This window comes from Camelus bactrianus, chromosome 11 (genome assembly GCF_048773025.1).
Source record: "Camelus bactrianus isolate YW-2024 breed Bactrian camel chromosome 11, ASM4877302v1, whole genome shotgun sequence".
Lineage (NCBI taxonomy): Eukaryota > Metazoa > Chordata > Mammalia > Artiodactyla > Camelidae > Camelus > Camelus bactrianus.
This window is the reverse complement of record NC_133549.1, coordinates 81,428,052-81,436,638: the sequence shown is the minus strand read 5'-3', so window position 1 is coordinate 81,436,638 and position 8,587 is coordinate 81,428,052.

Below are 8,587 nucleotides of genomic sequence, written 5' to 3'. Positions count from 1 at the left end.
CCGAGTTGAGAATCATGGGCCCCCTGGTCATGAGGTCCCTACTGTCATTTGCTCCATGCCATGCTGCCCGTGGCCTTGCTCTCTCTCACGTCCCCAGTGTATTCCATCAGAGCACTTATTACTTCCTGATTACATCCTTCCTTGTCATTCAGTTTACTCGCTGGCCTTCCTCCTACCTGGACGGAACCTCCATGAAGGCAAGGAAGCAGCCAACGAGATGGTCACGCCACTCTAGTGATGTCAGCCACCATCTGCCCATCTGTCCCTGGGTCACTGCATATCCAGCTGGAGAAGTTCAGCGTGCCAGACTGTGTAATCAGAGAAGTGGACAGTTTTCCTGCTCCCAGGACTGTGCTACTGAGTGTGCACAGTGGACACAGGCTGTCTATAATCCCAGTTCCAGCCCTGCTACCTGCATGGCCTTGACTCATGAGCTCTAAACTTCCAGCAAGGGCCTCAGACTTTCTCATTCGGTTTGCTTTAGAAAACTGAAACCCTCAGACCTCAGGATGCTCTTGCCCATTTCTCCTGTGTGGGGACAGTTTCCTATGGGCGACACAGAGTGTGACCACTGGTTTACACACACACACACACACACACACACACACACACACACACACACACACACACACACATACAAAGACACACACACAAAAAGACACCCGTGTAAAATGACATTGAATAAGAATTATCACGTCACATCATAAGAGGAACAGCCGTGGAGGAGGAAGTCAGAGGAAGATAACTTGGGTCGCAGGCAACACCTCCAGGTGACATCACTCTCCACTTTTTTAGGCCTTATTCCACTTGCACCTGAGGACGTCCCTAGAAGTACTTGCTAGAATCATTCCCACTGTGCAGCTGGGGAGACACACCGGCCTGGAGACACACCAGGACTTCCCCAGGATGGAGAACAGGTAAGAATGAGGAGTGGAGTCTGGAAGCCAGGGCGTCTCCTCAAAGCTGCATGCAGACCCTCCCCGGCAGCTCTAGAGACGGCGGGGCTGCTATAACTGTGCAAGATGCGGGTTTGCGTGGAGGAGGGCGTGAGCAGGCAAGCGGCCCAGAGGGCAGTGTGTGGAGGTGTTGTCTGAGGAGGGGGTTCCAGGAAGTGGACCCCAGGAAGTGACATCACATCCTTCACAGACCCCAACCGAATTGGAACCTGGTTACCAGGCACCCACATTCTAACGACAGCTCCAGAGCCAGTGCACTTGGCTGGAGACAGTTGAAGACACAGGATGTTCTCCTCTTGTTTCCCGGTCTCCCGGGGCTTCTCCGCCAGGAAGCCCTGGACTGCGAGGTTCTTCGGTGGCTGTAGGCGTCTGTGGAACCCTCCACCCAGGCGCCTGTGGCCTATTTTGAGGAGGTCACCTAAGGTAACGCAGGGTGGCCTGGAGAAGGCCAGTCTGGGACCGGCCTCCGTTGGGGGCCCTCCCTGGGCAGGCCCACTTTCCCTCATCTCCATGTCGCTGAAGAGGGACTTGAGAGGAGGTGTCCCCTCTGGGCAGGAATGGCTTGTTGAACACTTGGTAACCTGGTGGTCCTGTCATGGCCGCACCCAAGGACAGGGCTGAGAAGGGGGAAAGAGGACTCCTGAGGGGCATCTTCTCTGTGTCAATGGGAATACAAGGCTCCCACTTTGTCAGCTTTTCTGCCCCTGAAGGAGGTCTGTGCAGACAGTGGTGGATGTGTGTCACGACTGGAGATGACTTATGGGTCAGAGAACCAGACAGGGCTCTGAGGCTCCTGCCTGGCCTCTGGGCACTGTATTTACAGGACTCAACACACGGGACGGGACAGGACCTGGTCCATGGAGATCCCCGCTCCACCTCCCTGCAGGAGGCGCAGGTGCCCCACGACAGCAGCAGAGCCCAGGACGCGCTGAGGGTGAGTGCGAGCGAGGAGACTCCACACCCAGGAAGCCCCGGGCCCCACTGCTGCCCCGCTTCTCCCCTGGGCTGCCTCTTAAGGGAGCTGCTGGCAAAGGGTTCTGATGCCCCGTCTCCACCATCTGCCGTCACAACCCAGGCCCTGCCTTGGCCAGATGCAAAGTCAGTGCCCAAATATGAGTCCGAATCTCAGAAAGAGACTCGGACAGAACTTCAGTATATGTAAAGTCACGGGTGTTTCTGCATTTTTCTTCATGTTGTCCTGTTTCTTCTCCATCCCAACGTGTCCACATTAACCTGAAGATCCTGAGCCCTCCCACCCCAGGCTCAGCCGCTGTGTTCTCATCCCTAGAATGGGATGTTGTGACCCGCAGGCACGGGGATGAAGTGGTGCGTGCAGGGAGGGGCCGGCACTGCGGTGCTGACACAGGGATCTGAGACACTGATGCATTTCACCATCGCCCTTCGCCCCTGGTACTGGTGGTGCTGAGAATCTTGGATCTGCTCAGGGCTCCCCTGTTCCACCTCAGGCACAAGAGCTTGAGGCTTGAGGATTCGGTCTAACCTCCAGCCCCAAGTGCCTGGGGGTCCCCGGTGCTGCCTCTGACTCACGTCTCTCCTCTTTCCACCCCAGGGGGGAGCTGGACCATCAGGGAGCAGGGATGAGGCCTACAGGGCGTGGAGCCTCCAGCGACACAGGCTGGAGAAGCTGGTGGCAAAGCTGGTGCCTGCCGTCCTGGGCGGCCACCCCTCCTATGTGAACACATTTCTGGGCAGTTATCGAACATTTGCCACCGCCCAGCAGGTGCTGGACCATCTGTTCCGAAGGTGAGCACTCTGTCTTCATGGGACATTGGGGACCTGGCCACCTACCAGCAGTGCCATGAGGCATTGTTCCTCTACCTCTTTAAGCCTCAGTTTCCCCTCTGCACACTGGGGTCAAGAGAGGATCAGGCCCTAGGAGGGTAGGAACAGAGGGAGACCTTCATGGAAGGTGCTCTCCGGGGACCTGGCTCACGGAAAGGGCAGCTGGCAGGGCTGTGGTTGTGCGAATTTGTCGTTGTCCTCCTGCCCAAGAGCTAGCGTCTGCCTCCTGTGTCACTGGGACTTTGGCCTTGGGTGGAACTGTTTTCCCATTTCAAAGGGGATCTGTGACGCCATTAGCTGTCCCTGTCCTGGGAGAGTGAGAGCAGGGATCCCTGGGAGGGACAAGTGGGGTCCCAGGCCCACTCAGATGTGCGCTGTGGGGCCGGGTGGGCTCACTCACTCATTCCCCCAATGTATAGGAAGGGCCCCCAGGGACAGGGGCTTTTCTAGGAACAACCATCATTTAATGCATCGAGCAGACATCAGCCCTGCCCTCCAGGGCTTCCATTCTCTCGGGTGTCACACTGTCACACTAGACAGCACATCCAGCTCGTGTGCTCGGGACAGTCCATGTGATGCCTTCCTGCTCTCCTCTAGATACGGATGCATCCTCCCTTTTACTGAGGAGGACGGGGGACCCCTGCACCAGCTGAAACAGTGAGTCTCTTGGATTGAAGCGGGAAGGACTCCTTCCCCAAACAGTGTGTGAAGCTCTGGGCTCTCTGGTTGGGCAGAGGTGGGCGGAATCCTGGATCCCACATATCCTGCGAGTCTGGCTTGAGAGCAGAAGTCCTAGGGCTTCCCCTGGCAAAGAGGAGACGAGACCCAGAGAGCTGTGGGTGGGACTGTGGCAATGTGAGGGGCATCTGGGAGGTCAGAGGACAGAGTCAAAACTGAAGAAAACCCACAACCATCCCCTATCCATCCCATCCCTGCCCTCATGCACTTTGGGAGGCACAGAGCACAAGGGGTGGAGAGCATCCTGCCCACCATCAAGTGGAGCCTCAATGATGGGGACTCAGCTGCTGCTCAGGGGACCCAGTGAGCCTCAGGGGACAGCTGAGCCCATCCTGATGATGCTGAGTGGCAGGGGCAGAAGGAGACCCAGGCGGGGTCCCTGGAGGATTCTGCAGCCAGCAGGTGCAGGAGCTAAAGTCTGAGGAGTGTGCAGGCCCGTGGGCAGCCTGGAAGGCCGACACAGCCTGTCTGTTCCCTCCTGGCTCAGGCACTCATAGAGCAGCTCCCGTGTCCCTTAGAGGGCAGTGCCCAGAGCGCACAGCCTGCCTGTCCTCTCAGAGGTGCCATCCAGTGGGGAGGGGCAGGGAGAGGGACATAGCAGTGTGACAGGTGTCCCTGAAGCGGTGGACAGGTGGTCACACCATTGAGCCAGGGCTGTCCCTTCAGAAGGCTGGTAGCAGCGCGTCCTCTGTGTCCAAGCCCGCCTCTGCCCACACTGCCAGCTGAGATGGGACATGGAGCAGAGCCGGCCTCTGGATGGGCAGGAGCCAAAGGCAAAAAGGCCCAGGTCCCCGCAGAGCTACCCTGGGAGCCCAACGTGGTAGGAAAGGCCAAGCCTCTGACTCTGGTGTCCCCCTGACTAACCCCAGGGCCATGGCCTCCATCCTGGGCACCTGGCTGCTCCAATTCCCAGACGATTTCCACCAGCCTCCAGAATTCCCATGCCTTAAGACCATTGTCACTTACATAGAGCTCAGCATGGCTGGCTCAGACCTGGAGCAGCAGGCCCACCTCCTCCTGACACAGCTGGAGCAACTGGAGCTCCCAGAGGCAGACAGTGATGGTGAGGAGGATGCAGGGTGGGGGATCTGTTGGGTGGGCGGGGGGAAGGCACTGGACCACACAGAGCAGAGTCTGGGAAGACTCCCTGGGGGTGGAATCATGGAGTGAGATTTGATTGAGTAGCAGTGAGGGCTCCCCTGGCTTTGGGAGACACGTGGGAAAGCAGTCCTATTGATAAGAGTTTCCCTTCTTGGAGCTACAGCACCAGCTCCAGAACCCGCTCGGGAAACCCCTCTGCATGGAGAGCCAGCTCCAGCTCTCCTGCCTGCGACAGCGCCAGAGCCAGAGTCAGACACAGAGCCAGAGCAGAGGGACGTGCTGTAAGTATCAGTCAGGCTCTGCTGCCTCCCGTCGCCTTCAGGGCCGGGACGCCCACTGTTCTTGAGGTGTCTGTGATTTACAATTCCGGATGATTCTTAGAGGTGATAACATATTCCTTGCGGCCTGTTGTGTCTGTGTTTTATTCTTAATATAAACATCAAAGTGCCCTACATGCCTCTGTTTGGATAGACTCACTCCTCTGCACCAGACACACAGGGCGGGGATGTGGACAAGTGACCCCAGCACGTTCCCACTCTCTCCCTGCAGGTCCTGTGAGGCAGCGGCCTCCTCTCTCTTGTCTGCTGTGGACCCAGGGCCCAGCTCAGGGCCTCCATCAACACTCCCTGAGACCCCACCCTTGGTAAGTGGCCGGTCATGTCATGATCAAGACAAGGACTTAGAAGGCAACCCCAAATTTTGATCTTAGAGGATTGGTTTTTGTCCAGCAGTAAGACTGATGTTGTGTTTGTGTGAATGTTGCCTGTTTGTCCGACATCCATGGAGCCAGCAGCTCACATGCCATTCCCCATACGGCCACCAGAGGGAGGGGTGTCACTGCTTCTGAGAAACACTGTTCCATTCCAAAGTGCTCCTTCCCAATTTAGCCCTCCTCAGAACATGTTTTAGAGAGTGAGGATTTCTTTAAGCTATAGAGGTTTGGTTTTTTTCTTCAATCTCGTTTCAGGTCTAAGCTCAAACAGAAGTTGGCCACTGAGTGGAAGTTGTCCCTTGGGATACACAGACATGTGTTATTCTGTGTCCAGCCCCCATCTGCGTCCACCTCTGTCCCTTCCTCTCTCCCTACAGCCGTCTGTGTTTGTAAATATCTATTTAAATAAAAGACTTTGACAATCAGTGCAATGTAGTAGAGATATTTTAATTCATGTTGCCTTGTGTGCGTGTGATGTAGATTTGGGTAGAAAGAGGTCTGCTCACAGGACAGGGGGGTTGTCCCTGAATCCCTAGGAGACAATTAAAGTGGGGCAGCAGGTCTCAGTGGGAGTCACTCACCGGGGAAGATCTCCTGCTCAGCACAGCCAAGGTGGGTCCTCATGGACTTCTATCCCCAGAGCACTGAGTCTGCTTTCGCCTGGGGTGCTTTGCTACAATCCTGTGTATCCTAAAGTGTCAGAAGAAAGAACAGTGATGATAAGAACTGTGGGAGAGGGACAGGTTTTGATTTCAATTACCTGCTCCTCTACCTACAACGGCTTTCCTTGGATTGTATTATAACGAACGCTCAGCCACGTGGGAGCAGAGTCTATGCATGGTTTTGAGTATATTACAGGTCTCCAGCCCAGCACTTGGCCAAGAAGATGGACGTGTATTGCTGAATGAATACAGTTGCGAGGGAAGATAGGACAGGTTCGGGAATGTATTTGAAATGGGGGCTCTCCTGGAGCTGTCCCGACAGGAGGTCATCATACATAGGCACCTTCCTCACCTGCCAGGCCCTTTACTCCTGAAGACCTTCCCACAGAGCCCCTCAGCCAGGACCCACCTGATCCCAGGGCTCTCCCACGTCACATCTCAGCAGCTGCTCTCACTTCTTTTCTCATTTTGGCCCCTTTGACTGTCCTAATGTGTGGCTCTGCACTCTCGGTCTCAGGGGACACCTCGGATTCCCTCAGGGATCCAAAGTCAGAATATTAGATCCTATGGACCTGAAGTTTCACGATGGGACTGAATTTAGGAATCAGTCACCACATGGAGAAACACCGCTCTGCATGACTGTCATAATGGGGGAGGGGGTTTCCCTTGAACAATCTATGTTAAAATCCATGGCATAAAAGCAGCATGTTTTCCTTGCAATGAGCATCCCTACTAAATTGAGCCATTTCTCTCATGAGGTTCTATAAGGCCTGACGCACAGCATGAGGAACAGAGGGAAGTGATACTGTGCTATAATGCGATATATAATGGTGTGATACTTCTAAACATTGTTATTAGCCAGTTGGGCTAGAATTATTTTTAAAAGAACATTGTTTGAATATGACCCTTTAAATTAGTCGTGTTTCCATGAAATTCAGAAGATGGTGGTGAATTCATCCATTTCCTTCTCGGCATTCATTGAGATGCTCCTGTTTTTTCTCCTCACACTCTTAATGGAATGGAGTACAGTCATGCATTTTTCTAGGGTGAAGCCATCGTGCATTCCAGGAATCTTTCCCACTTGTTCATGGTGGGCAATTCTTCTTACACAGATGGATATGAGTGGCTAGTATATAGGTACATTTCTGCCCTTTCTGCCTCAGCTCAGCCTTCCTGAGCCCTGGTAGGGTGGCCGGTGATGGCCAGGACACAACACTGAACCACAGAGGTTTCTGCCTTCTCATTAGCCATGATCATTGTTCTTACTAACCCCTGATGCTTGATTTACACAGTCATGACTGTCAGACAGACTTGCACTCACCCGTTCCCCACCTCGTGTCTCACTCTCCACTCGTTCCTTCTGGGAGTCATTCACTTCTTCCTTCATTCCACCCGTCCTCACTCTCAGTGACAGCCTGACAGCGGCAAACTGTCTGAGTCTCTTGGATCTGAACACAATGTTATTTTGCTTTTACTCCTCAGTCATGGCTGAGAAGGAAAAATATATGGACATTCCTGTGATGTGTCCCTTCACATCTGAGATGTCTTTCTGAAGTCATGAAGTCAGTGGCAGCCTGGCCTCGCACAAAGGTGGCTCACTTGGACCACTGGGCCCTGGCTGGGCTGAGAAGCATCCGTGCAGATGGGGCACTGCCCTTGGAGGGGCATCAGCAGGGCCCTCGCGGGTCAGGGGGCAGGGGAGGGGAAAAAGTGGCAAGAGCCTCTCCTGTGGTTTCCATGGGGAGCAACAGGGAGGCAGGACTAGCAGGTGGGAGGAATCGGCATCTCTGGGTGGAGGGGCTGCCCCTACTTGTCTGTCCCGGCCCTGGGTGTGCTCACTGGCATCTTCTACTGTCTCTAGGAACTGACTAGCCCTGGGAGGGGCAGCCCCTCCAGGGTCAGTGGACCCAGAAGTCAAAGTGCCAGAAAACACACAATAAAAAACGGCTAGCACTCATGTCCAAACCACAGGCCTCCTCCGTTTCCGCATCCATGGAGTGTGGGATTGGTCTCAGTGGCACTCCAAGGCCCAGCCCTGCACTCTCAGAGTCCAGCCAGCTCCCAGGACCTCCCCAGATTCTGGTCCTAACCGTCTGGGGTCAGCAAGGCAGCCATGCCAATACCCAGCCCTGCAGCTCAGGCATTTCAAGGCCAGCGGGTCACCTGGGGCCTCTGTGGCACATGAGAGCAGGCCGTGGTGGGGCTGCTGGCTCAGCCTCCAGGACGGACTTCACAAAATGGCCAGGGGGCTCTGGGCTGGAATAATGCAGGCTTGTTTGCCAAGGGGAAGGACGGGGGTAACCGAGTCAGAGCACAGACTGCCAGTGCCTGGAGAACCATGCTGAGGCCCAGCGCCGACGGGGTCGGCAACTGGGAGGGCGCATCCTGCCGGGATCCTGTGAGATGGTGGCTGGTGATTAATGCTGAAGCTCACACTGCCCAGAAGGCTTCTGGAAATAAACATGCTCTCATAAACACAGGAACATCCTGAGAAGACAGTCAAACGAGGCTGCGAGACAAACGCGGGGCACGCGGCCCACCGCCCATCAGAAAGCACCCCTCACACCCACTCCCCTTGTCACCACGGCTGCCTGGCCTGTCAGTGGTGACAGCGA